Consider the following 10,346-nt stretch of genomic DNA (forward strand, 5'->3'; position numbering starts at 1 on the left):
CCTAGGACAATTGTTTCAAGTGCAAGAACCCTCTATTATGCTTCCTAATCAATGCAATGGTGAGTCATGGAAATCCTTAAATACATAGTCCCAAATTTAAGATCATCTATGCCTAACTCTATACATTTTCCCGGAGGAGAGATTAGATAACTTCTAAACCTCGCGACTCGACATAGAAAGTTGCAATGAGCTCTAGGGATTCCAAGTGATAAATCTCTTCCTAATTATAGAATCTAACCCTTTGGTCCAAGCGTGGAAGGTCCCCTAACCATGATTAAGCCCTAGATACTAAGATCACTCTCACGCTTTCACCCATTGCACTCGCAACTAAGCTCCCGCCTAAGGGTCATACCCTTAGACCATTCACTCTATTATAGCCGCAAAGAACTCGAGGAACGGAGGTAGAATCAATCACATCGGAGGGGAAAGGGACGCCCCCGTAGCTCTCGACTCACCCCTCTCAATCCCTCTCCAACCTAGCTTTTTGTCTCAACGCCGTGGTGTGTCACCACTCACAATGCTACCAACGAGAACTCTCAACCCTAGAGTCACTCTAGTGGAAATGTTCATATAATCAAGCATTCAAGGTTGGAACTCACAACAAACATCAATTAATTGAAAGCATAATAAAGAGATTCAATGAAACAAATACATCATAGGGTTCACAAATACCCAAGTACCCACTCGATAGTCGTTTTGATGGTCTTGTGGAAAGTCCTCTACTCGTCATCCAAGGATTCCCTTATCCCGGTATAGGATACACCTCGACAGCGCCTCCCCTACCAACCTTTCTTCCAAAGGAATGACGATGTCGGAGCCATAGAACCACTCCAAAACCCCTAGCCAATACATATCAAAACCCCTAGCCGAAACACTCTCTCAAAGTTGGGGAAAAGATGGAGAAAAGAATCCTGAAATCGGGCTGAAAATCGGCTTTTAAAAGGGCTAGAATCGGGCATCTACACGGTCCTCGTGGATTTTTCACACGCCCATGTGGAATTTCCACACGCACTCGTGATACTTTTCCACACGCCCATGTGGAATTTCGACACGGGCGTGGATAATTTCCACACACCGCTACAATACTTTTTGCTACATGTTGTCTCGCTACAATACTCGCCCCTAAAATACTCCCGAGTCCATACTTTCATCGAGGTGACGAACGGGCACACGCTCACGTCATGGATCTCTTTGCTTTTTAATGATGGACAAGTTGGTGGAGATCTTGTTCTATGTGCATAAGTCGAATGCTTGAGTCGTGACTCACCCCTTGTGCCCTCCAAATGGTTGTGCTAACTCAAATACGAGGAGGTTGGCACACACTCTGCATCTCACACCCGACCCTATGTCTTCACGCTTTGAACCTTAGCAAGATTTCTCCAAAAATCTGTGTATTATGATCCACATTGGTTTCTTTCCTTCATACTCGGCCTCACAACCCCACACGCACGAAAAGTAACATAAAAACACACATATTAGTGTAAAAACCCGAGAAAAGTAATGCTCAACATAAGGAAAGAATGGTTCGCATTCATATCACAGAAGCACTTATCAAACTCCCCCACACTTAAGCTTTTGCTTGTCCTCAAGCAAAAATTAAACATTCTGTGCATAGATGAAGGAAATATTGGAAGTGCTTGGCCTTAGGTTCACCAAAGTGTACAGAGAGAGCATTCTACAAGTAAGGGAAACTTCAACATTAAATACAAAAAATCAAAGCTCTAGCTAAAAACTTGAATCAAAAAGGACAACAAACCCGAAATTGTGTACGTGTGTGAACTCACTCAAACAACTTAAGGTATAATCCTCAAAGTTCTAAGTACAAGGGACTTATTTATCTACAAAAGTGACAACAATTTCAAAGATGGTTGATAAGTTCTTGTGCGATATGAATGCGAAGTGTTCATTCCTTATGTGGAGCATTAGTTTTCTCAGGTTTTTACACTAATATGTGTGTTTTTATGTTACTTTCGTGCAGGTAGGGTTATGAGGCTGATAAGTGTCTAAATGTAGGTGTTTTAATATATGTATCGTATGCACTTTGCATGTATTTTGTGAGGTTTGATGCCCGTTTCACGCTTAATCGTCTGTTATTTGCTTTGTAGGGCATATGGAAGCCATGGAGAACAAGAAGATATCATTTTGGCAATAAGAGATGAAAAATAGAATTTTATACTACCCCCATACTACCCAAGATGGGGAGCGTGATGCAATCTGTAGCAAATGGATCGAGTTGGTGTTCTGTCTGTATTTTCATACTACCCAGTATACGGGCCGTATGGAGGCCGTATGCACCCGGCCCCGAACGCTGAATCTAGGGTTTCGTGTGCTATACTGACTCCCATACGACCCTTATACGGCCCGTATGCCCTGGGGGATATATATATACTCACTTTTAGGGCTGATTAAGGGACTTTTTGTTGGCCGACTTTTGGGAGATCATTGGGGAGATTTTTAGGGGCACCTTGGGGAGGAGAAGAAGGGCGAGAAAGCTAGAAGATCATTCAAGCCCAAGGTCCAAAAGCTCTCAAGGCAAGAAAGCAACATCACTCAAGGGAGATCTATCACGACTTTGAAGGAAAGAGACCCATGGCTAGAGGAAGCGCCATTCGGCATTCCTTTATGGGAAGGCGTCATTCGGCACATTCTTACCTCTTCCTTCATCATTTCATCTAGGAGTGTCTTACTATGCTTGTATTTCATGATTTGCTTGATTGTATGGTTTGTTATGAGATGATGACATGACTAGACCCCTCAAGGCCACCGGTGTTGGTAGGAACCTTTGGGGGTTTATCATGTATTTTGATGATTACTTGTTAATTCTATGCTTTGGGTAATTTTTGTGATCTAATCCATTGTTTTCATGCGTGTTACACCAAGGAGAAACCGTAGCTCTTTTGTATGAATGATGCATGTAGATGTGACTTGCTCGCATGTAATAGGTCATGAATGGATTAGAAGGGGATACTTGTATCATCACGAGAAATTGGGTGTTTGCAGCCCTCCATGTAGGTTTTAATCCAAGAAGTAGTAGGTTTATTCCTAGCTAGATTTCCTTTGTACTTACCTGCAAATCATAGGAATGTAGATTTGGAAGAAATTCCTATCTATGTTCATATGGGATTAGGTTCAACTCGAGAAATTTGGGTTGTTCTAATCTTGGAATTCATGGTCCAATTTTACTCCTTGCATCTTTTAAATCATCATCCTATGTTGCATGATAACTCCTCAAGGGGATCCACGATCCATAGGCCTTGCACTTCATTGATTCTCTTGCTTGCTTATTTGCTTGTTCTCCCTAATTTGCTAGCAAATCTTGTGTTTAGTTTTATTTGTATTTAGTAGAGTAAATCCATCACTTAAGACCTTAGGCTAGATAATAGCTCGGAAGGAGTAATAGGAGATCCTTAGCCCTTGAATACGCATCCTCGTGCTTCGCACGAGGTATTACTTGGCTGATCCCGCATACTCTGCGGGAAGCGATCGAGGCTAAGTATGAAGGAAAGGAAGCCAATGTGGATTACAATGCACCGGGTTCAAACATGAAGACATAGGTTGATGTGAGATGTTAGAGTGTGTGCCAACCTCCTCGTATTCGAAGTTTGGCACATCCATTTGAGGGGCACAAAGGCGATCACACTTGAGCATTCGACTTATGCACATAGAACAAGAGCTCCACCAACGTGCTCATCATTGAAGAAGCTAGTGATCCAAGATATGAACGTAGTTCCCGCTTGTATTACATCTCGATGAAAGTATGGATTCGTGAAGCTATGTCTGTGCCCCGACATCGTGAGGCAGTAGATGTAGAAACACTGGTAGCAAGGCATCGCAGCAGACTGCTCACAACCGACCGAGAAAACAGAGCCCAGAGAATCCACACGGCGTAGGGAAATTATCCACACCCGCAGGGCCCGCGCCAGCGGAAGCATCCACGCCTGCGTAGTCGCCTCGATTCCAAATTTTCTATTTACACCGAATCAGCCCCCAATTTTAGTATTCTCTTTTCTCCATCTTTTTCCCAACTTGAGAGAGGACTGCGCTAGGGTTTTTGAGGGGTATCTGGTGAAGGTTTTCGGGAGGTTCACTGCTCCGACATCGCCATTCTCGAGGAAGAAGGTTGGTGTGGAAGCTCGCCGTCGAGGCGAGTCCCCATACCTGGACGAGAATTTTGGACGACGAGTGAGGACTTTCGACAAAACCATCGACACGACTATCGAGGAGGTTTCTTTTATGGATTCATTGCTTTTTACTATTCTATTTCTTTTGATTGTACTTAGCTCCATGGAGAGCTCAAACCCCTAGTAGGTACTTGGGTATTTGTTAACCCCTAGGACATATTCGCTTTTGAATCTCTTTATTATGCTTCAATAAATTGATGTTTATTATGAGTTCCAACCTTGAATGCTTGATTGTATGAACATTTCCCCTAGAGTGACACCTAGGGTTGAGAGTTCTGTTGGTAACCTATGGAGTGAGTTACACACCACGTAGCGCTTAGACAAAACAAGGTCGAGAGGGTCTCGTGAGGGTGAGTCGAGAGGACACAGAGCCGTCCCCTTCCTCCAACGTGATAGATTCTACCTCCGCCTCGAGTTCTTACATATACATGAGTGAATGGTCCAAGGGATGAACTTCACCGGGCTTAGTTGCGCGTAATGATAGGAAGCGCCGAGGTGATCTCAGCATTCAGGGCTCAATCGTGGTTAGGACCTTCCACCGGACCAAAGGGTTAGGTCTATAATTAGGAATAGATTTATCACTTGAATCCCTAGAGCTCATTGCAACTCTATGCGAGTGCTAGGTGTTGAGATTGTTCGATTTCTCCTCCTGGACATGTATAGAGTTAGGTATAGTTGACCTTAGATTTGGGACTATGTAATTAAGGATTTCCACGACTCACCATTGCATTGATTAGGAAGCATAATAGAGGGTTCTTGCACTTGAAACAATTATCCCCGGGTACCCCATCTTTATCGATTGCCTTACCCCCTTCTTTACCTTTGCTCTCTTACTTGTTGCTTTTATTGTTGAGAATTGAATCATTGTCACACTTATCATCATTGATCTTTCACATAGGTAAGAATTGAATTAAGTATTTTTATTCCCTACTCCCTGTGGATTCCATACCCGCTCACCCGGGATTATTACTTCGACAAACCCGTGCACTTGCGGGATATACGCAAAGGGACCTTGTCAATGGTAGTAGCTTCACACATCCTCTAAGGTAGCCATTCCCAAAGCGGCCGCTAAGGTTGCTTTCACCCTTTCGAGGTGGTAGCTCTTTCTACTGGAGTGGTAGCTTTCACTCATCCTATGAGATAGCTCTTTCTCTCATTAGGGCATAACTAGTATCCGACTTATGAGGGTAGCTTCATACTACATAGGTGGTAGCTCTTTCCACCCAAAATGCAAAACAAACAAGAAAACTATTTTATTCCTTCTTTTCATCATTAATTTTTTTTCAGAATTTAACACAAGAAACAACTATAATTAGTCCCTTTAACATCGAGCATGAGTTTCCAATAGAGTTTAAAGAGTGAGTAGTGCACTGAGTGTAATTCGGGCAAAAATTTCAAAAAATTCAAATAAAACTAGAGCATGAAGATATTCAATGTTAAAATTTGCCTAAACTGAAGAATACAATCATTGCAACTAAGGTGAACCGCCATTGGCTATGTGAGCATGGATATCAATCAAGAACAATAAAAAAGGATGTGTGCACTATGAAACTCTAGTGTTGCGTTTGATGAAGCTAAATCCTTGGGAGTAGTGTTCCAACAGGTTCGAAGCTCACACGGTCAAGTGCCAAAAGCACTTTGGTCGTGCCCATGACAAAAGTCTCAATTCGCAAGTGAGAAGACCATCTCGCATGCATATACGAGGGATTTAGTGAAGCTCAATATAACTCGAAAAATATATAAAAAGATAGACAATGAATACAACTCGAGATGCAAAATGAAAATAAACTCAGAAGGAGAATCATTTCTAAGTGAACAAGTCTAAAATAAAATGCAAAATAAAGAAAATGCAGAAAAATAAAGTCAAATATCGGTGTCACGCTCTGTCGGCTCCTCTGCTACTGCTGGTGGTGGGGAAACATAAGGTGGATCCACCTGTGCTGGTATAGGAGATGGGGGTGCAGGAGATGCCGAGGGGGCTCAGGAGTCCTCGGTCGCAAGACAAATGTGGAGGCGACATCTCGCTCTAAGATCTACTGTAAGACGTTGAAACGTGCCATGAAGTCTGTGTACTGAGTGCCCTGTGTAGCCCTAATCTCGGCAATCTCTGCTCGAGCCTCAGCCACCTCTGTCCGTATCACTCCTACCGCACTCTCGAGCCTCTTGAAGCGATCATGGGCTTGAGATGGTGAAAACATACATACGGGGGGAGCTTCCTCAGCCGCCGAAGGTGCCCCGGTCTCCATCGGTGCTGACTGAGGCTGGGGAGCAGGCTGGGAACACTCGACATGATCACCCTCACCCTTAGCTATCTCTAGAGCTGGTAGCACCAACGCATAAACCCCTGTCCGAACTCTACAGACCATGCCCATCAATCTCAATGTTTCTGAACTCAGGTGGGTAGATATACTCTTCTTCTCAGCCCCACGAATCACATCCAAGAGACCCATGCCCAGCACTAATCTCGTAATGTAGGAGCCCGAGAAGATCACTCCCAGTCTAGATAATGCCCCTGATGTCTGATGTACTATGCCATGATGTGTCCTAAGTGAATCAGTACGTGCTGCACCATCGAGTACAAGTACGAGTTCCTGTCTACTCGGAACACCGAGTGCTATCACCACGGCCATTCACCGACGTACTCATGATGGCATGTAAAAATCTGTATGCAGGTCGGGAAAGGCACGTGGCCTTGGACACCCCCGGCTCGTAGTGACCCTGACCACATAGCACTCTATAAGGTCTCTGCGGGGTCAAGGCTCTAGGATAATCAGTCGGAAACTGAGAGTACTCATCAGTATCTGTGAATGCCTCCTCATACAAGCCAAGTAGAACTGAAAACTAAGTAACGCTCAAGCTATTGTGGTGTCCAAATACTCTGAACTGAATTGCATCAATACTGTCAAAGCTCGAATAAGATCTGTCGAAATCAAATGATGACAAGACCTCCAGTGCGAGCTCTCGTATGGCTGGCTCTCTAATAGTCAATAACTGCTTCCAACCACCTACCGATATGAGATCTTCGATCTCGTCTGCTAACTCGTCTCCCTGTTGTAGATCTCTCAGTATACTCATATCAAGGAATCGAGTCTGTCCAAAACGAACTCTCAACAGCCGCTCAAAATGAACCCTGTGATCCGGAATGGTGAAATTCATGTCCTCAGACTCGTAAGATGACTCTCGCGGCCGGTTATCAGCTTGCTTCTTCGACCGGGGTGCCATAATCTATAAAATATGAGAAGAAATCGGTCAAACAAGATCATAAAGCATTACTGCAGAATTCCACACGGTCGTGCGGAATTTCCGCACGCCCGTATGGATCTACGGGACGTGAAAAACTCGCACGGCCACGCCTTAAAAATCCAAAAATAAATCTTAAAACTGCTTCCAACTTTGTTCTAACCATGACTAATCCCCCTAATTGAAGAAGCGAAGAGTGTCTGATAGGATTCATCGAATTAAATCATGAATTGATGAAGAAATCAAGAAAACATAAAAAGAGGGCTCACCGACCAGTTGAGATGAGAAACCTAAGATTCGGCGGAAAAACCTCGCAATAACTCCACCAAATTGACACAAGGAAGGCAAAGAATGATGTGAGGGCGATCTTAGAGGAATAGAGGATGTGGAAAAGGAAAGAAATGACTCCTCTTTAAAAAGAAGTCGCGCCCCTTGGCGTTATGCGCATCCACACGGGCGTGCAGAAATTACCCACGCCCGTGTGGCTCATTAAGAGAGCTCCGCATGGGCAGATGCACGCCCTTGAGCGCTCTCGGGAGAAACTCACACTGTCTCTGAATGCACCTCCACGGTCGTGTGGAAATTACGCACGCCCCTTTGACTACTCTGGACATCCGAGAGAATCTCCTAAGTGTTTCGCACGCCCGTGCGGCAATTTCCGCACGGCCGTGGACATTCACAATCTCAACTCACAGGGGCAAGCGCACGCCCCTGTGTCTTCTCGAGATGGTGAGAGCTTCTCTGCAGAGATTCGCACGGGCGTGTGGAAATTACCCACGCCCGTACGGTTTTCACAAGGTCGCCCACAGGTGCATGTTCACGCCTTTGTGCTCTCTCGGGAGAATTTGACAAACTCTGCAGGAAATCACACACCGTGCGGAAATTACCCACGGGCCTGTGATATTCGCATGGTCGTTCAAACGGCAGCAGCACGGCCCTGTGCCTTCTCTGGATGAGCTCGCAATACAAATACATGGGCGTGTGGAAATTCAATATGTCCGTGCATTTTCACTGGATGCCTTAGAAAAACCTGCAGGCTCTGCAGAAAGTTTATGAACATGTTTACACGCTCAGAGCCTGCCCTAGTATGCAAGTTTTACCAGCGAAAAACATGGAATAAAGCTCAAACGACATAACTTCGCCAATTCCACATGAGAACACACGATGAATACTTAAAGCCCACAAGAAAATCTCAACACAAGCATCTAAAAATCAAGACACCAACACTTAACAAATTATTCATGCAAACAAACTAAACTAGAAGATAAGAAACAGTAAACACTTGGGTTGCCTCCAAAGAAGTGCTTGTTTAACGTCACTAACCTTGACATACCTTGCCTTACCTCACGGGGGTTCATAGATGAAGGTTATCCTCTTACCCATGACTTGAAAGCATGATGTGCAAAGTCTATTGAGGATAGAGGGTGAATTACCGGGCTTCGGACCACCTAGCAATGGTTCATCCAACTCCTTCGGTTTACAGACATCTCCAAAAGCCTTGTTCCCTCTTCTACCTCTATAACCTCAGGTACGTGTTCTTTTGGCTACTCACTTCGAAGCCTACCTTCAACCTCATGACAACTTCTCAAAGTGATCACCTTCATGTGCTCTCTAGGGTTAGTCTCTGTATTGCTCGGCAAGCTTCCATGTGGCCTTTCAGAGAGAGACTTCGCAATTTGCCCCACCTGATTTTCAAGGTTATGCAAAGAGGCGGTGTGGTTGCGAAGTGTAGCCTCGACTAATTCAAACATTGTATTTGCATATTGAACAAATCTAGTCAAGTGCTTCTCTAAGTCATTCATTCGGGTTTCCAAACCTGAGACTTTGTTTTCCACTTGAGGGGCTTGTTGGTGTTGTTGGAAAACCGGTGGCCCCATGGCCTTTTGTGGACCCTGATTACTCCATGAGAAATTGGGATGATTCTTCCAACCCAGATTGTAGGTATTGCTATATGGGTTTCCTTGAGGTCTCATGCCATTACCTACAAAATCAACGTCCTCCACTGAAGAAACATCACCAATAGAGATCGGGCAATCAGAGGGAGCATGTCCTCTACCACACCTTGTGCACTTAGTCATGGCCGCCACTCTATTTGAAGTTAGAAGATCTAACTTTTTACTCAAATTTTCCACTTGAGCCGCCAATGAAGTTACCGCATCTATTACATGGAGACTGGCCACTTTTTTCTTCTCCCTAGCATCCCATTGGTAGCTGTTTAACCCCATTTCTTCAATTAACTGACGGGCCTCATTGGGGGTCTTGCTACCTAAGCTACCTCCTATTGCTGCATCCAAGAGTTGCCTTGTACTCGGGTTCAAACCATTATAAAAGGTCTGAACAATCATCCACTCCGGGAATCCGTGTTGCGGGCACTTTCTTAGAAGCTCCATGAACCTTTCCAATGTCTCGAATAGAGACTCCAATTCCAACTGAACAAACGATGAGATCTCATTCCTAAGCTTTGCTAATTTTCCGGGAGGAAAATAACGGGCAAGAAAAGCTTCTACCATCTCCTCCCACGTGGTAATTGACGCTCTAGGTAATGAGTGTAGCGACTACTTCGCTCTCCCCTTTAGGGAAAATGGGAAGGCTCACAACTTGATTGCATCATCAGTCACCCCGTTTATCTTCGGCATATCACACACCTCAAGAAAGTTCTCTATATGACTGTTTGGATCTTCATCGGCCAAACCATTGAATTGTGCAGATTGCTGCAACATGTGGATGAATACAAACTTCAGTTCAAAGTTCTGAGCTGCAATCGGGGGACGAACTATATTTGATTGTGTCCCCAACACTGAAGGTCTGGCATAATCGGATAATGTTCGCTGTTGCTCATTCTGTTCTGCCATGTTTTCAAATTCTTCCACTTCCAAATCAGCGAAATTAGACTGTTCTTGCACAGGCTCTTTCCTTTTTCTTCTA

At 44.4% G+C, this 10,346-nt stretch overlaps 1 non-coding gene across 1 annotated transcript; it reads left to right on the top strand.

Annotated features, from left to right (window-relative positions):
* The first annotated feature begins 9,776 nt into the window (after nucleotides 1-9,776).
* On the top strand, nucleotides 9,777-9,883 carry LOC120267643. Its single transcript, XR_005538515.1, has one exon. It is a non-coding gene; the product is annotated as a small nucleolar RNA R71 (small nucleolar RNA).
* Nucleotides 9,884-10,346: the final 463 nt, after the last annotated feature.

The sequence above is a fragment of the Dioscorea cayenensis genome, chromosome 1 (assembly GCF_009730915.1).
Source record: "Dioscorea cayenensis subsp. rotundata cultivar TDr96_F1 chromosome 1, TDr96_F1_v2_PseudoChromosome.rev07_lg8_w22 25.fasta, whole genome shotgun sequence".
Classification (NCBI taxonomy): Eukaryota; Viridiplantae; Streptophyta; class Magnoliopsida; order Dioscoreales; family Dioscoreaceae; genus Dioscorea; species Dioscorea cayenensis.